This window comes from Canis lupus, chromosome 8 (assembly GCF_003254725.2).
Source record: "Canis lupus dingo isolate Sandy chromosome 8, ASM325472v2, whole genome shotgun sequence".
NCBI lineage: Eukaryota > Metazoa > Chordata > Mammalia > Carnivora > Canidae > Canis > Canis lupus.
Genome location: NC_064250.1, coordinates 15,080,505 through 15,107,690, shown reverse-complemented (window position 1 = coordinate 15,107,690; position 27,186 = coordinate 15,080,505). Strand labels below are relative to the sequence as shown.

General features: G+C 39.1%; 1 long non-coding RNA gene and 1 other non-coding gene across 4 annotated transcripts in view; one reads left to right on the top strand and one right to left on the bottom strand.

Moving 5' to 3' along the window:
- LOC112657348 (uncharacterized) overlaps positions 1-16,738 on the top strand; it is a 25,915-nt gene extending 9,177 nt beyond the window's left edge. Inside the window, exons 2-3 of one of the 2 annotated variants that reach the window (XR_004817984.2) lie at positions 13,595-13,683; positions 14,179-16,738. This is a non-coding gene — a transcript (uncharacterized LOC112657348). Of the gene's footprint in view, positions 1-13,594; positions 13,876-14,178 lie in introns of both variants that reach the window. The other variant, XR_007412273.1, reaches the window with a different exon arrangement.
- LOC118355475 (uncharacterized) lies at positions 11,695-27,186 on the bottom strand. 2 transcript variants are annotated; one of them, XR_004817985.2, is made up of 3 exons: positions 27,126-27,186; positions 15,332-15,472; positions 11,695-14,585 (listed from the first exon to the last, which is right to left on the bottom strand). It is a non-coding gene; the product is annotated as an uncharacterized LOC118355475 (long non-coding RNA). The 2 variants fall into 2 exon arrangements; XR_007412274.1 differs by having other exon boundaries at positions 11,695-15,472.

Below are 27,186 nucleotides of genomic sequence, written 5' to 3'. Positions count from 1 at the left end.
TTCTTCTTCTTCTTCTTCTTCTTCTTCTTCTTCTTCTTCTTCTTCTTCTTCTTTCTTCTCCTTCTTCTTCTTTTGCTTCCTCTTCCTCTTCTTCCCCTGTTCCTCGCTAATGCCTGGAGCATCTTCTTAGGGGTTGAATTCAGGTCGCCTGGGAAGAGACGCGTCGAGAGGACTCCCCGCTGCGAGTCCGCATGTCCCCGACGGGGCGCCTCGGTCCCCGCTCCCGCGCCGAGCTGTCTCACGCTCGCCGGCCACGCGGCCTGCGCGGGCTCGGGCCATGGGCCTCGGTCCGGCGACTGCCTTCCAGCCGCGGAGTTCCCGCGACCGCTCCCGGCGCGAGCCCCACCGCAGGGCGGCCGCCGAGACGGCGTGGGCAGCGCGCCCGCCGGCCGGTGCGTCCCGGAGCTGCCCTAGGGGTCCCTGCGGCTCCGCCTGGGGACCCGGCCGGCGGGCGTCGCGCCTCGGGCGGCCTGAGTCCGGGCGGCAGGTCCGGGCCGGAGCGCGGGGGGCCGGCCCCCAGCCTCTCGTCGCCGCGCTGGCGGCCCTGCGGGTCGTGGCCGGGTCGTCGGGATCTCGGCAGTTCTCAGGGCATTTAACCCCGACGCAGTTCTTAAGGGTCGCCTGCGGTGACTGTCAAGTCAGGTCACCCTAGTGCTATTGCTTGATGTGTGGTGAGTTTATCGCCTTCGTTTATTTATCTGGTGCGACTTTGTTACTTATGTTTTTTTCCGGAAAATCTCATTGGGGAGACACATGATGCTAATGGCTCTGGGTTTCCGGTTTCTATTTTGATTCATAGCCACTTACTTGCTCCTGGTGAGTTTGATTCGGTTCCCCCAAAATACTTGCTTCGACTTTATCAGTTAATGCTTAGGTGGGAGCCAACATAGGATGTGAACTAGAGCAATTTTCTGGCACGGGAGGGCTCAGTGCGGTTTATTTGAGGGGGAAAGGGTGATGCCCCCTTTTAAACTTTCCAATAAACTTTTTGATAGCAAGTGTTCTCATTGTCACTTGTATCAGAGGAAAAATTTTTAAATGTTCTTTGTATTTGATTCCATGAGAATGAAAGAAAGCCAGCCTACGACCTCACTCCGTCTGCCTTTGTGATTAAAACATTTTAAATGAGGAGAAAGTACTTTTCTGAGGCTAAGTACTATATAGATGTGAGCAATGCTAACGAGTTTAAGCAAGGGGTGGTCTCTTCCGATATTTTCTGGGGTGGAGTATATTTTAAACAGGCTCATCTTTTTGGATAATTCTAATAGCTGATTATTCTTCACTTTATTGAGCAATCAGTATTCAAAGGAATAAAGGAGATGCTATCTTGCCTTGGTTGGGGCCGGTGGGGGGTGGGAATATGCTCCTGGGGTAAGGAAGAAGGGGGAGCAAGACCGTGATAATCTCTTTGAGATCTACCCAAAGGAGTCTTGATCTATAGATTGAAGATCTCTGCTTTAAATCAATCCTGTGTGCTAGTTTAGGGCAGTTTTTCATTTGTGAATAGGAACTGTATCAAAACCCTAGTGTGACCATGACAATTGGGTAATCACACATAAGGCATCTTTGCTAATGGAGAGATTCTGTAAATATGTTTCTAGTGAATACACAGATAACAGTCACAGTGGAAGGGTCAGGTGCCACAAATCATAGATTACTCTGCCAAGGGTTGCCAGCCATCTGAGGCTCGGAAGGACATTAACTGCCTTTGCATTCTCAGAATACTCTCCTCAGTTCGTGATTTCACTTACTTGACCCTACTTCTGTTATTAAAGAGCTGGCAGGCACAATCAAGGGCAAGCAGGTTGGCTACCTACCCTTCTGGCACCTCGCCAGTGTTCCCATTTAGCTGCCAGCAGACAAGGAGAGGAGTGAATCAGTCATATAATCCTACAGTAGCATCTAGAAGGTATCAGGAAAACTTTAGTGGCAGCAGGAGGGTCCACCAATCAGCCCTGTTTCTAAATTCTCCACTTCATATCTGTAATAAATCCCTCTGGGGGAATTCACTAGTGGGAAGGGCAGGGAGGGGAACGATACGGGAGCTCTCAAGCAGTTTCCTTGAAAAGTAAGTTGTGAGTGCATTACTTGAATAGTCCCAATTTTGAAAATGGCCATAAATAGAAATGGGATTCTCATTACTAACAGAAACAAAAATCAGGAAAAGTGTCCCCTGTCATTGGTAGGGGGAAAAAAATTCAAGAGCTTTTAGCAAAATTTGGAGAATTATAACTTCTTGTCAACAGGACAAACTTCTGCCTTTCCACATTTGCTTTAATAGAGAAATTATTGACAACTTAATAAGAAGTAGGCACTCAACTTTCAGAGAAATTACATAAAATTGAGATTATATAAAAATAGTTTTTTTCCTACCTCAAATTGAAACAGGTAGGTATTTGGCATACAGGGACATTGTAAAGGCAAAATGCATCTCACTCTAATATTAGCATTTTTTCCCTTGAGGATGTAAAATCTAGAAATCTAACATAAAAGAACCAGAGGGTGAAACAAGACTTCCTGGGTCTCCTTTGTTGGCAGGCTAGGCCCTTTCCTCATGCTCTTACCCTGGAAACAGCTTTGGGATCTAGAATGAACTATCATGATTGAGGATAAAGCCACGACTTTTACCAGTAGGTACCATGAAAAGTAGGTAGACTGACTTCATCAATAGAGCTTTCCCCAGGGGGTTTGCTTGTGTGAGAGGCCTTGCTGCACTTTTTGAACAGAAAGGTACAATTCACTGAAGTATGAGTGTTCAGGAAGGCTAACAAAGTGTACTTTTAGAAGAATATTGTATTTTCTAATATGTCAAGAGGTCTTCTAGATGTGAGATATAAAAAAACTAATTTAATTTTTTGTCAAAATTAGACTATCATTACATTAGCGTATTCTTAAAGAATGAAGATGGACATTACTCATCTACAGTAGCAAAGGGGAAAAATATTTAAAAACTAGATGACAGATATGTGCCTTATAATTTAAACAATACTGAATGATGAACAGTCTCCCCAAGTTCATTTAAGCAGGAATGGGAGAGCATCTCTATAAAAGTGAATAAAAAAAGATCTTGTACAAATATGCTGAACCCTCCATTTTATTAGCTTATAATGCAAATAATTACTTGCTCTTGCTACTAAGAGCCATTTTAATGTAATGGATTCATTACAGACCCTCAAGAAAACCAAAGCCTGTGTCCTTTTACAAGTTTGTGAAGAACTTTCAAATGGCTGCACCCAATTCGAAGACATGGATATATTTTTTCTTGCTTATTAAGTTATAAACCCAGAATTTATGCTGATGAACATTTTCCATCTTGACTAATACCTTCTGCCAGAGAAGTTTTTATTTCAAGAGAACGGATAGCAAGTGGACAGAAGGAAATTCTAAGCCTGTGTGATTTCATAGTGGTCACATTTCATATCCTTAAATTTAGAGCTGTGAACACCCATATTCTTTTTTCTTTTCCTTTGTGTGTTTCTTGGTTAGTATCTTGTGGAGTGCCTTGCCCATAACAGTTGTTCAATAAGTTTGCTGAACAGATGGAATTTACGAAACATTTTCACTATTTACCTTGTCATCTTTTCTGATACACAAAAAGAAAAATGAAAAGGAGTATTAACATTTTTCTTTTTTTTTATGTGAACAAAAAAATCGTTAAGATTTTAGGCGGGTTTCACTCAATACGACCAAAAAGAAGCCCCATTTTATGCTAGTTAGCAAGAGAGGAATCCCTTACATTTCCCGGACTATTCAAATGAAAACTGTTTGAGATAATACTGAAATGTTTAAAATAAATAGATCCCAAAGCTTAGATGTAACACAAAATGAATCCTAAAAATTTAATGACTTGGAAAATCCTTAATCTCCTTTTACATTCCAGCCTTTAACTTTCTATGACACACTTACCTTTCAAGACCTTTAAACATTCTAAAGGGTAGGGACACCTTACCTACCCTTTAGATAGGGGCTCAGTGGTTGAGTTTCTGCCTTTGACTCAGATCATGATTCCGGGTCCTGGTATCCAGTCCTGCATCAGGCTTCCCACAGGGAGCCTGCCTCTCCCTCTACCTATATCTCTGCCTTTCTCTCTCTGTCTCTCATGAATAAATAAATAAAAATCTTAAAAAGAAATTCTAAGGGATAGCCATCTTCTGAAGTGGTGAGGGGACCAGAAGGTTGCAAATCCTATCATTCTTTTGGAAGTGGGGGGGGGGGGCGGTGGAAACTGGCCAATGTGGTCTCATCTACGAGAAAAGAATTTAAGAAATAGTGTTGATTGTTAATGATAATGCCACATAAGGCTGCTCTAGGGAAGGTGGTCCAGTGGCCAAGAGGCACCTGCTATGCAGAAGCAATAGTCACTATTACTGTGTTCCCAAGTCTTATTCCTTAGTGAGCACCCCTCATATTTGAGTAGAGGCTACAGCTTTGGGACACAATGGAACCAATGGAGTGGAGGTAGGGAGAATCAAAAGACTGGAAGTAACTTCAGAGTTGGGATGCCCTATGCTTTATATTGGTCCAAACAACTACTGGAATCTCTCTTCATTGATTTGGGGCCTGGCTCAAGATTATGTACATGTTAAAAAAAAAAGACTATACTGTCAGATTCTGTTCCAGTTTGAATATGAAGCCTTTCATCAATGACTATGAGGGTATTATGTCAAGTGGAAAAATGTGTGCTTATATACCAAGGACATCCCTGGCTTCACCTGAACAGGCTCCCTAAGAGATTTTTTGCATCTCGGTAGCATTTGCTCAGCAAGATACGAAAGACTGGACACAGTCAAACAGCAACAGAACCCTAAATAAGTTAAATTTCAAATCTAAATTCCATTTCTTTAAGACTAAACATCATCTTTTAAAGCACTCACTTAGCATGAAGATATGGATATTGCTTCCTGTATATCCAAATATGCATTTCCACACTTAGTGGGTTGGTCATCCCTCAACTTGTGTTCCTAACAAGAAATGGATCCCAAAAAGGAAATGTTCTTTACCAATGTCTGGAACAATGATGACCCACTGTTTTCCCAAGAATTCTCTTTTTTATTCACATGTAGATAGGAGTTGGTATTTTGTCACCAAGTTCATGTCAAAGTCAATTACTATAGTGAAAGAGTATCATCATACTTTTTTTGATAGAAACAAAAATGGAGGTTGATATAAATATCTGTTGTCAATGCATATCTGGTTTCGACATTATACAGAAGAACTAGTTGGTATTACCCACAGACATAAAGATTTTATGATAAGAAAAATGTACAGCCTATTTATTAATTTATTTATTCTGTCACTAAACATTCATGAGTGCTTACACCAGGCAAAGTTCTATGTATAGAGAAAAAGATATGTCTTCGACCTCAAAAACAATGTGTTTGGAGAGATAGGCATGAAAATAGACAATTACAGTTCAGTGCAATGAGTGGAGTAATGTGAGATCTGTGCAAAATGCAGGGGGATCCCAAGGGAGGAAGCATATCTGCATTTGGCAGAAGGAGAAAAGCTAACACTTGAATTCACTCTTGAAGAAGGAGTTTTATTAGGTATTCCAGGTGGGGGGAAAAGTATGTGCAAAGGCCCAGAGGCAGTGAAAAAACATCCTGTTCAGGAGAATCATACCTAGATTGTATTGCGGGAGCAGAAAGTGTAAGAAGACTGTTGGGAGTAAAACTGAACCGGTGCTGTGGGCTAAGCATTTTTGAAGACCGTTGAATGCCAGGCTAAGAAGTGTAGATTTATCTTGCAGCAGATGGAAAGTCATTGAAAAAATTCAAACAAAATCAGATGTGCATTGTGGAAAGATCATGCAGTCCAGACTGGAGAATGGATTAAAAGCGGGGACAAACAGTGATGCTGAGACTATTTGGTGGTTGTTTATACCTGCCCACTTGGTATAAGAGTGCTAAATAGGTACAAATTATCAAACCCTAAGCAAAAAGGAAGGCATAAAGATATTTTCCAAAGAGGCATCTTTTTAAGGAAAATGACTGTTCACACTGGGTAAAGATCGGGGATTAATTTTGTATGCCCTGTGGATACCTTTTAGGGTCAAGAGTGCATTGCTCGTTGTTTTACTTTACTGTAGAATTGCCATGCGCCTGAGCTGACACTTCTCTTACTGCATTGAAAGACTGTGTAGTGTTTGTAGAAAGAGCGCTACCAAAAGTCAAGAGACTTGCCTCTAGTCGAACTTTATATCTCAGTCTTTGAAAGACCTTGGGGAAGTCACTTTACCTCTCTGGGCTTCATTTGCCTCAGTTGTAAAGTTGAGGGCACAGTTTAAGTTATTTGTAATGCCATTTTATTTATATCATTAGATGATTTGCAACTTTGCACCTGTTAATTTATCCTAATGTTTATTTCTTAAGTTGTCTTTATGCTTTCTCACAATTTTAAAAGAGACAGAAGTATTTAGAGCACAATCCTGGGACACGTTATTTCGGGCACAATTCTGTGTTTATCGCACTATTCTTAATATTCTTGGCCTTCCTCCTGGAAATATTAGGATATTGGTAGCTGTTTTGAAAGTGTAGTGTTTCTGCTCACCTGAGTCACATTTTATCCTCATATGCACAAAAGGAAGACTATTTAATCGCTTTCAATATCTTCTATGCTAACTTAATAATTTAGCTCTAATTTTTAAGTTGTAAGTATTCCTTTCCAAAATGATTGTTTCTTGGGTCAGATAATTGCATGTTCTCAGAAAGCTAGTGTATGGATAAAATCGTGGTGCTTAAAATTATAGAAAGTGTACTGCTTCTAATAATATTCTACTTTAAATTCTGCATTTCCTTGGAAACTTCCTGTTATTTAATGCTCTTTTTTTTTTTTCCACTTAAGAGGCTGTTTACATTAGTAATATATCTTCTAGAGCTCTGGGAGTTCATAGGGTTTGTACCTACAAAACAGCAGAGCACTGTTACTGTGCTTCAGAGACATGCAGGGGTCCCAGGGCAAATCAAAATGTTTTTAAATGTATGACATGTGTGAAGTTGATGAAAATTCATGACTTCTCTCTGTCAGGGCTGCTTGAGCTTAAATCATCAGAGAAAGGTGAGTGCAAAGAATTTTATTTAATACTTTTAATTCTGAAATCCCATCCATCCCTTGCTTGGGTCCTATGTTTCAGCTCTTCTACTTAATAGTCTGCCAACAAAAATTTTTAAAAAATTAAAAATTAGCTGCATGCTCTAAATTGCTTTTCAGGATTTCCTTCTTAAACCATCCCTCAGATGTGTAACTTTTAAAGAGGAATTGAAATGTGGTTTCAGAATGTAATCACGTACTATAGAACATGCAAAATACATGTGAAAGACCACACGAGTGCTGTTAATTTAACTGATTATACTTTATGCTTTAGAAATGTTTTCAAATTTGTCTTTTAAAATTGAAAAGAAAATATTCCACGAAAATGTTAAGAGATTAAAAAAAGCCAAAATGCTGTGGATATTGAGATCAGCTGTTTTTAAGTAAAAATCCATTCAAAGCAAAATAAAAGGCATTGTGTAGTGTGTGCCGGCTAAAACTGAGAACACAAGAGCATTGCAGTTAATTAGAAGCAATCAACAGGATGCTTTGCAACATTTCTCACATCAGTGCACCATCTGATCGCTATAATAAAAATTTCCCACAGTCTTGATGCAAAAAGGAGTAGAAATAAATATTTGAGTCATTAAAATATTTGATGTATTTCAATTACTCTTACCAATAATTATTTTTACTAAGTTATTGTTACAAAAATAAAATCTTGAAAATCCTTAAAGGTTGTTCTATTTGTGTTTTAGGGGATGATCTTAGTTACATTTTTTGGTTTTAATTTTATATGCATTTGATATGAGAAAAAAATCAATTTTTGAAAATAAAATTTAGGGTATAAATTTGAGTTGTTATATGATTTATGTGTGGTTATTGTACTTATGAAAGATAGCTGTGGACTTTTCCTGGACCATTGAGCCATATATTCTGAATGATTCGTTATTATATTACAAATAATGAAGTACTACATTATAGCTATTTTCATATTAACAGAATATTGACCTAAGTTAACTATATTAACTGTATCATACAAGTCTTAAAAGAACGTACAATCCTTAATACTATTATTTTTCTATAATTAGTTCAATGCTCGATTCTGCTCAGAAGTTTTACTTTAGTTTCATTTATTCTACATCCGCAATTGTTCTACTAGGGCAAAAATACTGCTTTTGTTATATTTTTATGAAACTCATAGTTTGTTCATTAGAAATAACATTTGTTTTTCTTTTCTCCCTTGCTCCCACTGCATCCTTTTTAAAATTTTGAGGTGTGTGTGTGTGTGTGTGTGAGAGAGAGAGAGAGAGAGAGAGAGATTCTTTGTTACGTTGTCTTCTTACATTAAAGGTAGAGCTCACTCTGGGCCACTGAGGTGCTTCAAAACACATTCATAAGGTAGTTTGTTAAAAATGTTTAACATGAATCAGAACTATATACATTTTGACCATAGCTTACAACTTTTTCTCCCTCAAAAAGCAAATTTGTGAAAGTCTAGGAGGTGCCCTTTTTGGAGGCAAAAATAGCCGTGACACTGGTGCTGTGAAAAGAGAACTGTCTTTTAAACAAGTCAATGATTCATTCTCCTGTATTTATAAAGTACAAGTTGCTTATCAGAGTAGTTTACTCCTCACACTATAGTCATCTCTTGCTGAACGAAAACATGCTTTGGAGGACAACAAATTTGTTTGGTTTTGGCTGTTTTTGCTCATTGTTTGTTTGTTTTGTTTTGGTCTGTATGTTTTCTCTCACATCACACAAGATGTTTTTTCTCTTGTTGCTCCCCAAAAAACCTTTTTGCTAATTATGTTCTTTCTTGAGCACTCTACATGTATCTGTAGAATAATAAAAAAAAAATACTTTCAAAGAACTATCTTCTCTTTGGCACCAAACTATTGCTTTGTACTCTTCTTTGCACAGATTTGATCTACTTCATTGCAGGAGGGTGACTCTTAGCTAGGTTCTCTTTAGGAAATTTACTCTTTCTACTGCTTTACAGAGACAAATAGCTTTGATGATAAATACCTTAGAACACATATCTCACAAGTCCAGAAAAACACGTTAGGATGTAAATATTTTTTCTTCTGACTAAACAGCCTATTAAATATATAGTACTATTTGTTTAAAATTTTAAACTCTGATATTTTTGCCTGCAAGATTGGAGCATTAGCTACAAACGTTCACTGCTCCAATGAAAAGCAGTTTCAGTAAATAACAGCCTGAAATTGGCTCTGTTGCATTTAGCTTGGTTTACAGGAATTGGAATAGTAATGCTCCAAAAATCCATATTACAATAATTTTGCTTATTTCTGATATCATTATTTCTTATAGCAAACAATTTAGACAGAAAAGTCATTTGATAAAAATAATTGATTCAGGCAAAATAGTACTCACATTCTTCTGTGAGATAATGATTCAGCAGCTACTCTTACTTCAGTGGTACTTCATTAGACACAATCCTCATTCATCTTAAAGCCTTAAAAAAAATCCACATTCTTTATTTTTAAAAATTACTTTGTTTTTAAAGAAATGAACAAATTTTTGAAAATAAAATAAAGTCTTTAACAGAATTTACTTGCTGTTATTCAGGTCTTTAAGTTTTTCTTAAGGGACAGAAATGTCATATGCTTAGTTTCAGGACAAAGGCACTTTTTTAAATGAAGGGCTTAAAGAAAATCGATAAAGAAGTTTGTTTGATAGAAAGCAAGCTAACTAAGGTTCTGGTTGTAAAAATGATCTAGATTACAAATCAAGAAAATAACAATATTTGATCAACTATAGAAGGCTAGTTTTTAATAAAGAGTATCTTTTAAAAAAGCAATTATGAGCAACTTCTGAAATTCACTTTAGGTAACATATCTAGGGGGTACACTGTGTTACTGTTTTTCTATGGTAGAGTCGATTTAACTTTGGGAGTTAAGAAAACTTATGTAACTTCAGAATGTTTCCAGCTAATGGTTTTATTGCAGGACTAGTGTTATGCAATTAAAAACAAAAACAAAAACCTTATAGTCATACAACATTAACTAACTAATTTAGTAAAGATGGCTCGTTATAATTACAATCATTATTTTGCTTGAAATATGACTATGCTCTATTAGTCAGGAATTAAAACAATGCAGGTTCGCAGCAATGTTATAAAGTGTTCTTTTAATAGTTCAGCAATTAATTAAAAGCCCCATGCATGTGATTCATTAATATTCATTTTTATATTTTAAAACTTATATGCATTTAAAATTTCCAGATCATTAAATGCTTTTAGCTGCATATTGTGTTAAAGTAAAAAAAAAAAAAAAAGAATCTATTTTAAACTGGTTGAATTCATTTAAGAGATTGTTTACATTTATATTCTTTTTTAATAAACGGAAATAAAGTTGTTACATTTACGAGGTCATTTTTTTCTAAAGTTGCAAGTATTTTGTTAAAATGTTTTATTTGGTAATGAAAACAATTTCATAAATATTAATTAATACATCTTCACATTTTGACTACTGTCAATTTTTTATTTCTTTTAAAATATAAATATTTATTTTTAATGGAATGAGTAAAAATGTTTAGAACTCAAATTCGCTGTAATGAAAGAGAGTTTAGAATCTTCAGTAGGATAGTGGACTGTTTACTTGGCTTCAGTCTGTCTGTCTTCTACAGGATTTGACAGAACTGACTGGTGAAAACTAACCAAAACCAGAAAACAACAGAGTGAATGCTCAAGAAGGAAAAAGGAAGAGTTGCAGGAAATGATATTTTCCCATCAGTGGATAGGCATGCATATATTAAAGACATAAAAGGCAGCAAGGGGAGAAACAAAAGCTGTATACTGGGGATTCTGCAAGTCTGAATTAACTAAATGGGAAAAAAATGAAATCATTCTGCTTAAACTTGTTCACTAATAAAAGGAGAATTGCTTTTGTTAAATATGCTTGGTGTGATTATCAAGCAAAATTTTTTTCTCCCAGACATCTATGAATAAAACATGCGTTTGAGCATTAGGTAAACAAACAATAAATGGATGAGTTCAGTTGCAACATAATAACATTTTATTTAGAAAACATATATAATCATATTTGTATTGGCAATCCAAATTTAATGACTTCTTTCAGTAAAATTAAAGTGCCTCACAAATAACATCTTATGCATAAGGATTGCTTGTTCTTTGCCCATTTTTTCTCTTTTTTCAAAGAAACAGATTTTTAAAGTCTCTACTGAACCGTAATGTAAACCAGATGAAGCATGATTTCTCAGAAAAAAATTTTTTTTCTTTTGGATCATCTTAATTTTAGGTTACAGATGTAGTAAAAAATTTTTAAAAATCTATTTCTGGGACTGAGGGAGAAAATGTTCTCAAGTCTGGGGTAGCTTGGGCTGATTTGAACAAGGCTCTGTGTGTAGCTGAACCAGACTTTGGCTTATTAGGCATTTCATTAACACAACATCTTCTGTAAACTATGAATAAGAATAAACCATTTACAATAAGGAAAGCAAACAACGGAATGAATTTCCTCTGTTGGTGTTTTATAAGACTGTTAAACAGAAAATGGAGGGAAGAACTCTCTTTAGACGATATCACTTAATTAAGTAAAGCATCCTAATCAGAGTCCCCTCCAATTGTAATGACTGTAGGGAGTCAAGTACATTTCTGTCTATATTAGAGTATCTAACTGCAATGATTTATTGATATTTATTTTAGAAGTACAACACAAAAGCAATAAAACAGTAGAAGTAGGGAGAGAGGGAATATGTCATTGCTTACTGCAGGCACAACCAGAGCACTTCAACAAAATTCTTGATTTTCTTGTGGGAGGTTTGCTTTTCTAAAATCAGAGCACACCTTTAGATGAGAATCTAAAGGTTCTTTTATCGCATTTGACTTTTCCAAATATTCGCTGTGACGTTTCTTTGTCCATTGGGTGAATCATTGATTTACTTTCTTCACTGCTAGAATCACCGCAAATGAGTAGATGAGCACCTGCTGTTTTCTGCAGTGACATTACTAGATGCATTCTACACTGATTTGAGTCGTAAAGTACAGCTTCTTTGTATGGGAAAGAGATTTGAGGAAGGAGAGTAAATATACTGTATAGGCAGACAGACATTGGCTGCCCTCCAAGCTGCACACAGCATAAACCTGTTTATCTGCCACATTTCACAAATCTCAAAAACATGTGAATAAATCAGACAAGCAACTGGATAAGTGATTCACACTAGGGAATCTAACCAATATTCTGATGAGAGGGTACTATGATGCTAAGACATTGAGGCAAATAGACATGTATTGTAGAAACTGAACAAAATAAAACTGATTAGTGGTTCAAAGGAGAAAATATTCTATACCAAAATGAATTTGAAGAGGTAACCCAACCCTGTGGACTTTCGTTGGGTATTTATGTGCAAGTTATCTGGAGAACTGAGTTCAAAAATATACTTTCACCCATACCATTCCAATAATTAGGACCAATTGCACTTGAACTTCAAGTTAGTTACCAAGATAATTTATTTCTGGATACTTGGATCTGAAAATTGGAGGCTAGTGCCTTAAAACCCCCAATTATACCAACGCCTTATTTGAAATTAAATTACCAAACATGCTTAGAACCTATTCACTTGGTGAACACAAACTTTTTTCAGAAAGTTACATTCTAGGACACCTGGGTGGCTCAGTGGTTGAGCATCTGCTTTTCTTTGGCTCGGGGTGTGATGCTGGGGTCCCAGGATCCAGTCCGCATTGGGCTCCCCGCAGGGAGCCTACTTCTCCCTCTGCCTGTGTCTCTGCCTCTCTCTGTGTGTCTCTCATGAATAAATAAATAAAATCTTTTTTTAAAAAAGAAAGTTACATTCTTATAACTGAAGACAAATTGCTTGGCAATAAGTGAGTTAGGCAAGCAAAGGTATAATTATTGTTATATTACTACTTTACTTTTCTCTTAATTTCTGTTACTTCTAACTCATCTGCTGATCTTTTTAAACAGTTATTGTACCTTAGCATTTAGTTGTAAATGGAAGTCCTCAAAAGTTTGGGGGCTAACCTCAAAAGTATGCTTTGGTGAAGATCTCTTATTTCTGAATTTCAAGTTTGGATTATTTCCCTAAAGTCGACCTGGTTATAGTCACAGCAAGATGAATTATCCATTTGCTTGGTATATCTATTGGCTTCTGGTATAGACCTGCCACCTTATTGCCAAGAAAATGTAGTTTTCTCTACATCTGCAAGCACAAAATACTATTCCAGAGTGAAGAGGAACCATATGAGGCATTTAAATTAACACTGCACACTCCACAACTTTTTTTTTTCCTGCATTGCAGAAAGAAAGGCAAATTGCTAAAACTTTTTAGCCCTGCAAAATTTTGTTAGATTAGTAATTTCAGACATCATCATCTTAGCAACAGGAAGTCATGGACAAGGTAGGTGGCCTGGAAATTGATCTTCCAAATGAAATTTAGGCACATTTAACATTCTTGGTTAAGGCCTTGCCTGAAGAGAACCCGTTTAAGTCTACTGCCAATTGTATCTATCAATGTGTTTTCTTGCCTTGATGTTTTGTCATCTTCTTGCTTCTTGTCTCAGGTTCTGTTTCTTCAGGATCAGAGAGAGACTGATTGAATGGCTCCAATTATCAGGATTTGAAAACCTAATATCAGAATCCACCACTGTGTGTAAGTCAGCCCTGAGCAGTCTCTTCTTTAGCAACAGGACACTTGCACAATATGGGAGCATCTTTTCTTCTTCACTTGTCCCTGACCTTGTAAAATATGATACAAAGTTTGTCATGATTTTTAAGTCTCATGCATGGAAAATCTTGCTGAAAAGATACGAACTAAAATGCATTCCTTAAAAGATGTGTGCAGGTAAGTGTCAAGTGGAAGTCTGTGGGTAGTCAAGATCAACCCCATCAACAGTCTGAAGGCTAAACACATTGATTTTTATAATCCCAGGAAATTTTATCCAGTTTTCTCAATGTGTTGAACTTTGAATTTATGTCCACAAAGCTGAAGTTGGTTCTGTGAACCCCAATTAAGGTCAACCATAGCTCTTTACTCAGCCATAAAGAACTCTTTGGAAGATTTTTATTTTTATTTGTAGTCTTATGGTTTTATTAACCCAAATATGACATGCACATAAGCTGTCTATTCATTTTCTTTGCTGCACAGCCTGGCATTGGGATTGGTGACTGTGATGGCCAGCCAGGCTGCTCTTTCCACGGTGGCTTTGTGGTTCTTGGAAGAGACATTATGAGCAATCTCGGCACAGTAAGATCTGTTGCACATCAGCAGCACTTCAAGCTCCTTGACGTTGTGGACTAGGAACTTCCAGAAGCTACTGGGCAGTGTGCACTTTGTTTTCTTGTTGCTCCTGTAAGCAATGTTGGTGGGCATCAAGATCTGTTCCTTGAATCTTCTGTTGTACCCTATTGTCAGTGCGTCTGCAGTTCCACCAGTTGCACTGATTTTGACATACTGGTCTTTTTAACAATCTTGGGCTTCACCAGAGGTCTGAGGGCAGCCGTCATGCCAAGTAGGAGATGACTGCCACCTCCACAGGCAGCGTCAAGGGGCAGCTGGAGAATTTTTACTGTAATGGTTATTCTGTGTCAAAAATGATCACTAAGCCCTAAAATCTATGCACCATAGGAAGCTAAGAATTAATAGGTTGGCTATAACTGAACGTTTTAATTATAAAATCAAAACAGCATATAAAGTTTAAAAATTTTACTCTCTTTTCTCCTAGCCCCCGCCATCCCATTCTCCAGGAGTAACCATTAATAAGTCTCTCATATATTTTAATAGACTTTTTAGATTTTTTAAAAAAATAATTTCTACAACCAATGGTTGGGCGTGAACTCACAACCCTGAGATCAATAGTCACACGCTTTACCGACTAAGCCAGCCAGATGCCTTAATTGATAGACTTAAAATTCATATGCAAGCATACATTATTTTAAGTCACAAATAAAATCATATAATATATTTACTATTCTGAATTTGCTTTTTATTCATTTAGCAATGTATTTTGGCTATCATTCCATTCCCTACACATGGGTCTACTTCATTCTTCTACCAGCTGCACAGATATCAAATAATATGCTATTATGGATATAACCATTCCCATATTGATGGATACTTGTTATTTTTTTAGTCTTGTTTTTTCAAATAATACTTCAGCAAACATATGCATATTTTTGTGTGCTTTTATAAGTGTATTTGTAGAATTAATTGCCCAAAGGAAAATGCTATATAAAAACACACAAGTTTTGAATGATATTGCCACCTTATTGATACAACCAAAGAGGTTGCATCAATTTACCTTTCACTGGAAGTTTTTGAGAGGCAGGGATTTTTAAAAAGGGCTTCACTGAGTTCCACGTGTTACATATCTGCCCTCCATTCCATCTCTTCAAACTTGACTAAAAATGGTTGAAGAGCAGCTGGGATGGTTCATGATGACCTAATGGAAAGAGAACACTCCTGTGACATCTGTGCTGGGACAGCAGTGAGGGCTGAGGAGGGGACAGCACAGGAACACTGGGGGTAAGAGCTGGGAAGTATGGCTGCCATGGGTTTAGGAATGGTCTGAGTTCTCACCACGTCTCTTTGCTATCAGCCTTCCTGACAAGTGTGGGGGCTGCCGAGCAGAATCAGGAGCCAGTCACACGATTGTCATAAAAATGGAGAAGAAGGTAAAATGGGACCATGTCACATATACACATTCACATACGCACACACACGCACACACACACATACAGTCTCCCTCTCTGCTCAAATTCACATTCGGGTATGCATCTACCTTTACACCCTGTCTTGGCCAGGCTGCTAGCGAAGTACTGTTCTCTGACCTTCCCAGCTCATCTTTACCAGGCAGGAGTCCTCCAGGTTTTCTCCCTATTTTACCAGTCAGCTTCTCTGAGTGTGAATAACCCAGAAAATACACCTGACATTGTCCTAGTTCCTGGATTTGATGAGACATCCTCATCCTTGAAACCTCCACTCCTTATTCAGTATTTTCATTTGGCCTGGCATTTTATGTCCCATTTTCATCCTTAAATAGAAACTTAGAAGTGCCTCTTGATCTATACCCTAGATCTCAGCCTTTTAAATTGAGGGGTTACTTTAATGTTCTCAAGGTTATAGTTACACTAGGAAGTTTATTTTGTATTCAGTATTAACATGCTAGGTACTGTGGTAGGGACTGTGGATGCAAAGATGAATGAGACAAAGTTCTGCCTTCTAGAAGCTCATAAAATACTGAGAAGACAGGCAGCACTAACTAAAACACAGGCCATTCTTTGATAAGTGTTAAAACAGAGGTATTTGATCAAAATTCTATGAAGTCCCACTTCTGGAAATGTATCCTACACATTCATACATACTTGTGCATGTACAAAAGGACACACAGACCAGAGTCATTCACTGCAGCTTTGTTTGTGATGGTAAGAGTTAAAAAACATCCTGAATGTCTACCAACAAGGACACTCTATGTGGTTTAATAAATGCTCTCTATATACTGATATGGAGTAATCTTCAGGATATCTTTTTATATGAAAAAAAGAAAACTCCAGAATATGTGGAATATATGTTGCCTTCCATATAAGAAATGTAGAAATATAAGAATATGTATTAATGTTCGCTTTATATGCATGAAAACATTGGGAAATCCCTTAAGAAACCAATGCAAGTGCTAATCTATGGGGTGGGGGTGGGCATCAGGGATTAGTGGGGTGGATGGGAAAAAAGGGTGAAACATTCTCAATGTGTACCTTTTTATGTTAATTTAATACATGTGAATGTATTATTTAAAAATCATATTAAATAAACTTAAGTCATAACATAAAATTCCCCCTCTCTACACTTTGCATTCTCTGAGGTATTTACTCAAGCTCAGCTATTTCTATGTGGGATAAAGAACATTACATGGGACTGGACAAGGAGGCTCTGAACAGGAGAAAGAAGGCTTCTTAGAGACTACCAGATTTTTCTTACCACAATCTTAGACCCAATCTCTCATGAAAATGATTTGGAGCAGAGCTAGGAGGAAGAATACCGTTCTCCACAAATTTCTCAGAGATGGAATATCTTAGAAACAGGACCTATGCCAGACACAGGAACAGTTTAAAAAGTAGATTTCATTCTTTAAACTTCCCCAGATAAGGCTCCTCTGAGTGGCCCCCTCTGGTTTCGCATGAGAGCTTTGTAGGAAGGGCATGAGTTGCCCATACCTTCAGTTGATCTGCTTAAGTCATGAAACTGAGCAAAGTGAACATTTTCTTCTATAAGCTTTAAATAAAGGAGTTATGCTGAGTTATAAATAAGAGAGATCGGCTCCTTGCCAGACAAATGATACTTTTCTTTGATGAGGCTGTGGCTCTGTGAATTCTCCAGAACACCACCTTCAGGTGATGTGGAGAAAGACAGTGGGGTAGGATTAGATTTAAAAAAAAAAAATTATTTATTTATTTATGCATGAAAGACACAGAGAGAGAGAGAGAAAGAGAGAGGCAGAGACACAGGCAGAGAGATAAGCAGGCTCCATGCAGGGAGCCTGACATGGGACTCCATCCCGGGTCCCCAGGATCACACCCTGGGCCAAAGGCAGTGCCAAACCGCTAAGCCACAGGGACTGCCTGGGTAGGATTAGATTTTGAGAATTCTCCAGTCACTGCTGTGAACTGAGACTGAGATTATGAAAGAAGGAGGTAGAGAATAAATAACTTGGGAGAAAAATGATGATTTCATAATTATAAAAGATGATGTCAGAAATTTGTGGGAGAGTGAACTAATCATTACACAAGCTACCCGGTGACAAAAAAGGCCACTGGTGTTGAGGAGGAACTTTACTTCCCTATACCTACCTTTCTGCACTGATTCTCCTCACTACTGCTACTGTTACTGCCCCTGCCTTTTCAGCTCACTGTGGCTAGGTTTGTTCCTAAGACTACACCCAAGTGAAAACCTCTGGTTCCCCAGGAAACTGGCGGTGAGTGTGGCACGGAGGTGGATGAACATGAAGGCAGATGACTCACCACCTTCCTTTCGCCAGTTTCTTTAATTGTGCCCCCCATCCCCCCAGATACCATTTACTCTTTCAGCAGGTTCAAATCAGTCCTCTGGAAAGGGTCTGAAAAGTTTGGATTTAGATTTTGAACATGTGAACATGTTAACAAAGCTAGTGCCAGTGATCAGGGCCACTTGTTACATCGCAGCAGTAAAAGGCATTCAGGTGAGAGACAATAGTGATGATAGGTATTTAGCCCAAATGTACATCAGTTGTAACTTTTTCAATGTATTTCTTTTAGCAGCTAATTGAAATACTTTGTCAGTGAAAGTTTTGACACAACAAACATACATGTAACAACACGGAAAAATTAATTAATTAATTAATTAATTAATTAATTAATTTTTTAACATGGAGAAATTTAAATAAGACATACATCTTAACAAAACGATGGCTTTATTTGTACTCCTTTTGTAATTTTAACTAAATATTGCAGGGAGTAGTCCTTATTTTAAATACTAAGTATAGGGCCATTTATTATCTACAATGTGAAAATATTTCAGGGGTCTTGTGATTAACGCCATAGTATTTAGGCACAGTTTATAGAGACTTCCAAGCAAAGACAAGAGGCCTGAGCGGATGGTGAGACACCTGACAAAGATCTACATGTACAACCTGGGACTGAATCCAGACTTGCTCAGATAAGCCCAGGTCTAGCTCCTGCCTTATCAAGAATGTCCCTAAGCCAACATTCTCTGCATCTGGCCCAAAGCTGCCTTATGCACTAACCTCCAGGACAAGGTTGCCAGAGAAAATACAGGATGCTCGGTTAAATTTAATTTCAGATAAGCAAAGATAATTTGTAGTATAAATATGTCCCAAATATTGCATGCAACATACTTAGGCAGACATATTCCCTAGCTCTTCTGTGCTTATTCTCTGAGGCAAGATGCCTCACAGATTTAAAACCCTCAAGTCCAGAATTCCAATCTAGCCTCACAGTTTGATTCTCATTGGATACTGCCTCGCCCTCTATTGCTTAGGCTTGTTTTCTCCTAACAGAGCATTTTATTCATACTGCACATTTTCTTTTTTTTTTTTTTTTAAGATTTTATTTATTTGAGAGAGAGAGAGAGAGAGCATGAGTGGGCAGAGGGGCAGAAGGAGAGGTAGAAGCAGACTCCCTAGCTGAACAAGGAGCCCAATGCAGGACTCAATCCCAGGACCTTGAGATCATGACCTGAGCTGAAAGCAGATGCTTAACCTACTGAGCCACCCAGGTGCTCCTCATTCTGCACATTTTTAAATAATTTTAAACATCAGTAATTAAACATTAGCTACCTGGAACAATTATAATTTTAGAGAAAATTCATGAGATTGAGCCTGGTGTCAGGCTCCACACTGACCCTGGACTCTGCTTAGGATACTTTCTCTCTGCCCTTCCCTTTCCTCACTCACATGTGTGTGATCTCCCTCTTAAAAAAAAATTTTTTTTTAAATAGTGGCCAACATGTAGAAAGGCACTACAGAAAAGTCAGTTGTCAGAGTATTTTAATTCAGATCCTAAATTTTTCATGAGAATTTATATACATAGGAGTACTGTTCTTTTTAAAAAGATATTTATTTATTCATGAGGGACACACACAGAGAGAGAGAGAGAGAGAGAGGCAGAGAGATAGGCAGAGGGAGAAGCAGGCTCCATGCAGGGAGCCCGATGCGGGACTCAATCCCAGGACTCTGGGATCACAACTTGAGCCAAAGGCAGACACTCAACCCCTGAGCCACCCAGGTGCCCCAAGAATACTGTTCTTACACAGATTGGAAGATGAAAAAAAAAAAACCCAAAAGCTAATCCAATTCCAAATTTTTAGAAGAAGGCTTACTCAAAGATTTGAGTCTAAAAATGGGATGCTGGGCTCCTGCCCTGAGCCTCTCTTTCTCTCTGTGTCTCTCACAAATAAATAAATAAAATCTTTTAAAAACAAACAAACAAACAAATAAATAAAATGGGATGCTTAGAGTAGAACATTTATTTAAGATCACATTGAAAAATGGTTAACAGAAAGGCACACTGAGAAACATTGGTTTTAAAGCCTTTTACTTTTATTTTGGGTCAACACTCATTCAACAATGAGCCCATTTATTTTGTAAAAGCCTCAGACACATTATTTTTTTAAATTTTTATTTATTTATGATAGTCACACAGAGACAGAGAGAGAGAGGCAGAGACACAGGCAGAGGGAGAAGCAGGCTCCATGCACCGGGAGCCCGGCGTGGGATTCGATCCCGGGTCTCCAGGATCGCGCCCTGGGCCAAAGACAGGCGCTAAACCACTGTGCCACCCAGGGATCCCCCTCAGACACATTATTTTTAAAAGTACTATTATTTATTACTACTACAACTACTACTACTACTATTATTATTATTAAACATAACGGCTGGGACTGTTCAATGCACAGAGAAGGCTTTCATGAGGTCCCAAGAATACCCATTTACTCAGAGATAAAGCAGAGGGAGCAAAAGAGATTTGACCAGAGCTCCTTTGATTCCATTTGAGCACTTCCATCCTCTGCTCAGTGAGAAAGGTGAAGGCTGCAGGAGGACTTAGCCATCAGGGTGCTGAATGTCAACTCTGATTGAAGAGTATTTATCCCTTTTTAATTTTACTTCACTTTTAAGCACACAACCAATACATGTGTGTTATAGAAAATAAGAGAATGTGGATGAGCAAAAAGGTGAATACAACAATCACCCCTAACTCTAGCCTCCAGAATTTTTAAAAAGATTTTTAATTTATTTATTCATGAGAGACACACAGAGAGAGGCAGAGACACAGGCAGAGGGAGAAGCAGCTCCCTGCAGGGAGAGCTAGCCAATATTGCTTTGGTAGCATCAGATGCTGAGAGAAAATGGTAAGGTATTCTCCTCTGCTGTACCACAGACCACTGAGCAGCACTGGCCCATCTGGTGCTCTGGGCTTTTGTTGGTATCACCCTGCATAATCTGGAGTGGTGGTGCCCAGGAGAGGGGTGGATGCCTTGCTGGTTGTGCAGAAGGCAGTTGTTCGGAGAGGCACAATGGTAGAGCCTTAGCAGGACCTAGCAGAGAGGCAGCAGTATTCTACTTTAGAGTAGATATGGTTGTACTTGTAAGATGCAAGTACATAAAAGCATAAAAATGGCATCTTCCACAAGAATTATAACCAAGCATATATGAGACACAATCCAAGACGTGTGTGTGTGTGTGTGTGTGTATGTGTGTGTGTGTGTGTGTGCAAGGCAAACTCTAGAGCAGGCTCCATTTTAGCCTTCACATCTATTTCCTTTTCCCTAAAACCAGTCCTAAAAGTTGTTATTAAAGTGATAAAATGATGGGTCTCTCCCGGCATTTGACTAAGCTACTCGTGGACCCAAAGCCTCCCTCAAGGTCTGTAATACTTGGATTGGATTCAGGCATCACCATTTCACATTCCAGAATTTCTGGGCTAATATTACTACTTATCTTGTATGGTTGTTAGGGGATTAAACAATATAATACTTGAAAAGAGCTTAGGACAGCACTGGGTACGGAGTAAACCCTCCTCAGTATCAACTCTAGTGTGACTGCTGTCTAAATTTGCCTTCCAAACAGGCCCCATTTGCTACCTAGTGGGTGGTGAGAGAGATTTAGGTTTCAGTTGTGACTCAACATTTACTAGCTTTATGTCCTTGGACAGATTAATTTCTTGATAATGTGAATTGTCCTTATGAATGGAGCACACTGTATGCCAGACATTGTACCATGGGCTGTAGACACATGGATGAACAACCCCAACACCACCCTGCCTACAGAGCACTCAGTGCCTGGGGGTAGGATACAGGCAACTAAATAAGCAGAAACAAGCAAAAATAGTGGAGCTATAAGGATAGCACATGTATCCAGCTCCAGTTAGATCAATGGTTAATAGACTGATCAAATAAGAAAGTAGAGAGAACCACAAAAAATGTTACCTACATGTTTTAAATGTTCTATTTCAACATAAACAGATTCGAGGTTGCCAAGGAACAAAGGAGGGGAGGATGAGGAATGATTACTTAAAGGGTTCAGGGTGTTCTGGGGTGACGAGAAAGTTTTAAAACTAGAAAGAGGTGGTGATTGCATAACATTGTGAATGCACTAAATGCCACTGAGTTGTACACTTGAAAATGGTTAATTGTATGTTACGTGAAGTTTACTTTGATAAAATATTATATAAATGTACATCATTTTGTCAACCTTTTTGTGTATGGCTAAGGACTCTTTACATATGTGCCCATAACTGAAGCCCAGATCATCTTTCTGGTATAAATCACACCCAGAATAAATGTATTCTATGTTATTTCCAGCTTTAATCTATTTAAATTGGGTTAAGAATTTAGGTACCTACAAATCTTTCTCAGTAGAATCTGTTTAGATATCCGGGGTTTTTTCACATTTATAGCTTTTACATCCATGTGACAGTAATTTTTTAGGAGCTTATACTTAGGAGCCTGCATTAGTTTTCATAGAAATAATAACTTTCCTTCTGTACTCATATCTTATGAATTTATATAATATTTCATTGAATAACATAATTTTAATACCAAGTAAAACTGGTATAACAAAGCTTGCAACAAACATGTCTGACTCTAGTTAGGCACCTGGCTGAATTCACCTTGTGGGAGCATAAGTAAGGTGGATGTCCTAGAGTGTAGTTTACCACCTTTCAGCGGTGAGCTCAGGGGCTGGAGTCAGTAGGCTTTACTAAGGACATGATGAGTTGGTTGAGTGGAAGTCAGTTTTGAGAACATTTACAATATAATAAATGCCCCTAGAAGGATATTTAACCTGGATTTGGGGAAGTGATTACAGTTGAGACCTAAAGGTTTGGAAGGACTTGACCAGAAGAAAGATTGGAGGATAGCGTTTTAGGCACTGGAAACAGCCAGAGAGAAGAGAGACTCTATAATAGAAGGTCAGCAAGAAGCCTGGCAGGTTGTGATGTACGGAGGGGGATGTGTTGAAAATGAAGCTTGAGGAGGATCTTGCAAGCCATAAAAAGAAAGACTTTATTTTAGGAATGGTAGAAATCCACGGAAAAATTTTAAGGAGATGACTGACATAATCAAACTGGCATTTTAGAAAGATCCTTTCCACTGCTTTCCAGAGGATAGATGAGAGGTGATGGGTGGTGGGGCAGTGGATGGCTGGGGACACTGGTGAGTGATGGTGGTGGTCTGAACTAAGTATAATGCTATAGGCAGTGAGGGAGAGCACACTGCAGGACGGAGGAAAAGACCTGGTTAAAACCCATCTGTTTCTGGCTTAGAGGTGGTGTCATTTACTGACATGGAATAAGAAGACTAGGTTTGGGAAAATGAGTGCAGCTTGGAACATACTGAGTTTCAGTTTTTGTTTGTTAAATATTCTATTTATTTATTTATTTGGCAGAGAGAGAGAGAAAGAGAGAGAGAGAGAGAACGCACAAGTAGTGGGAGAGGGAGAAGTAGGCTCCCTGCTGAGCAGGGAGCCTGACAGAGGACTTGATCCCAGGACCCCGGGATCATGACCTGAGCAGAAGGCAGATGCTTAACTAACTGAGCTACTCTGGCCCCCTGAGTTTGATGTTTAAAGACACTATGGGGTGTCCATTTAAGTAGTTAGACATGTGACTCTAAAGCTGAATTTCAGTCATTAAATGTGGCCCAAACGTCGGGTAAGGTAAGGAATGGAGATACGTAATTACTTTTAGCAATGAGGAGCACTCCAGTGACACTGGGGAAAGCAGTTTTAGAACGAAAGTGGGCATGGGTGCCAGATGCTAATGGGTTGAGGCATGTAGGGGAATGAGGAAATGAGTGTATGTAGTTGATCATTTGGAAAATTGGGGCTTTGAATGGGAGGGCAGCGTAGAGGAGTGTAGTAGCTGCAAGATAAGCAGGGGGTAAGAAGAACAGTCAGTGGGAAGGGCGAAGAGTGTAAATAAAAACAAGAGAGGGACTAGGAGAGGTTTAAATGGAGAGAGCATACTGGCAATGGGGTGCTGTAGTGAGAGGGTAGCACATAAGCCCATATTAAGCACCAAGCGCCAAGCGTGCGTGCAATGAGACTTGTACTTCCCCTATTCTCTATGCACTGGCTGCCCGCCCCCGCTTCTTTTATCTCATTTTGTTCTTATCCACAATGTGACATGGCCACTTTGGTTTGTGCCTTCTTGGTTGCATGCCTATAGTTTTAGAAGGCTTTCTATGTAATTCTGGATGAAGTTTAGGAACTAGGGTAGATTGGCCTCGTGTCTCACCTGTCCCCACTGCCCCCAGATGGACACAACGCATACAGTGAGCTCCCATCTGGTTTATTCCTACCCTCACCTTCTCTGGCACATTCAGCTGCTCGGCAGAGGTGATGGGCTCCCGGCCACCTCCAAGTCATCCACGTCCTCACTGAGACTTCACTCCAACTATCCCAGCCTTCCTGTTTCTTTCACTCCTCAAAGATTCACTTCTGCTCATTGTGAACAGGCTCTCTTCTCCCAGTGGCCTTGTTTCAATGTTTATCTTTAATAGTGAAAAGTGATTCTCAACAAATCTTTGTTCATGCTGCTGACTTTTTCCATACACCAGGCTTCTAGAAGTAAGTATCGAAGGAGGAATAAGAAAGCTGGTTTCACATTCGGCACTGGAAGGGTACGGCTCTTTTCCCACCAGCACAGTACTCACTTTTCAAGTTCCGTTGGTATTATTACAAACAAGAAAGAGGCTCACTCCTTTGCTGCATTTTCTATGTGGCATCATGTCCTTCATCTTAAAAATATTAGCCACCTAACTGCTTACAGTGTTACACACTATTCGTAGAGAACTACGCAGATTTGACCACCACGTTCTAAAAGTTTATAGTCCAAGAAAGACATACCAATGCAGACATGCATGCTTCGGAGTCACCCGAAGCAGACATATGTTGGAACTAGCCCAGACAAGTCTAGGGCAATTACATTTAAAAGTCAGGACCAGGGATGCCTGGGTGGCTTAGCGGTTAAGCGTCTGCCTTCAGCCCAGGGCGTGATCCCGGAGACCTGGGATCGAGTCCCACATTGGGGTCCCTGCATGGAGCCTGCTCCTCCCTCTGCCTCTCTTGTGTCTCTGCCTCTCTCTGTGTGTGTCTCATGAATAAATAAATAAAATCTTAAAAAAAAAAGATCAGGATGAAAGTACACTTATTATATAGACTGAGGAGGGAAGAGACCAGTGGACACCAGCTGGGACAGCCAGCCTTCACCTGGGCCAAATATAAAGAACAAGTATGGGATCTGCTCATTCCTTCTGAAGGTCTCTATCCTAACCAACTTTCTCCTCTCTTCCAGTGCTCAGTAACTTGTGGCTGCTCTCAGAAATGTACTGTATCACCATCTGCTTGGTTCTTTTACTTTCTACCCATCTTTCCCATATTACCTTCCTGTTCCCCAGCTCGGCCTCAGGTCCCGGACTGTCCCTGCCCTTGATCAGTGGGGATGGTGGGTGGCACTGGTTTGAAGAACTCACCAGATCTCCTGGAGCTAGTAAACCTGGAGCTGTGTTTGGGAACACGGGCCCTGACCTGACTGTGGCCCTCCTAGACCTTGTCTGCTGCTCACCGGTCAGCATCATCTTCAGGTACTGCGCTCATCTAGCTGGGTCGCCTCCTACCACTCTCCACTGCAGCTGTCCCACCAGTGCCCACTTCCCTGACACCACAAGAAAGCCCATTGACATTCCAGGAATAAATCCATCCTTGGCTGCCTCATTCCCACCAAGGATAAAAAACATTAATAACTTATTATCTTTCATTTACTTTTTGACCCTTCCATTCCTGGCCATGAAAAGACACAACTATAACTTATTCCTGAAAAGATCTGATGACACATGTGGACAAACATATTAGCACATTATCACTGGCATCCAGACTAATATTCCCTGTGTGCTCGGAACAGGCCTACAGGAGAGGGAAAAGCAAAAAACCTATCTGCTTCTTTCCAGGTCCAAGAATGGTGTTTGCCCAGCGGCATCCAGAAAGCCAGCTACAAAGGAGGATAGTCATCAGAAGTCAAGGGGTTGCCTTAAGAATATTCATTTAATATAAAGGCACCGACTTCAATCTTGGGCAGATTTGTGTCCTGCGGAGTATCTATTCCCTTTGACCAATATTCTTGTTCTTCTTGAGTCTGATCTTTATCTGTTTTATTGTGTTTCAGTTATGAGGGTAGTAGAAATGAATTTTTTAAAATGTAAATAGCTCCCCTTCCCCATATGAACCTAGATCTGAAAATAAGGTTTTTGATGATCTGGCTACTGCAGTCATCCATACTGACTCTTTTACCACTGACTGAGAGTTAATTATCATCAAATATCCATCCACTGAGGGTGAGTTACAGGTTACAGGTTATGGCAGGTGTTTGGGGGATAACACTAATGCAATTTATTTTACTGTTCACTCATGTCAGAGTAATCAGCTAATAAAACAAGGATTACAGATTAATACTTTTAACATTTTTGTTTGGGGGGCACCTGGGTAGCTCAGTTGGTTAAGTGTTGGATTCTTGGATTTGGCTCAGGTCATGATCTCAGGATTGTGAGATGGAGCCCTGTGTGGGGCTCTATGCTCAGTGTAGAGTCTGCTTGGGATTCTTTCCCTCTCCCTCTCCTTCTGCTTCTCCTCTTGCTTAAACTTGCTCTCTTTTTCTCTGTCAAATAAATAAATAAAGTCTTAAAAATTTTTTGTTTGTAAGTCCCCTGTCCCATCCACCTTAGATTTAAATATTTTTTCAAGTTAAATTTACTAGTTATATTTCCTGTACATGAATCACATAATTATGTCCTTTGCCCACTTACCCACTGAGGTATTGGTAATATTCATAAATATGTTTGAAGAAGATTATCACCTTAAAGTGGGACTACAAACCCTGATTTTCCCTTAGGGTTCCATTTCCCACTATCCTTGACTGATGTCTGAGAAGTTTATGGCTTACTCCATTCATACCTAAGTTGGTATCCACATTCACTCATTCACTCACTCATTTATCCATTCATTCACACATTTATTCATTCATGTATTTGTTATACGTGGCACACAGACTCACATATAGCCTCCAATGAGTCCTGCTTTCTGGTGTTCACCCATGAGTGTGGGCTGGACCTATG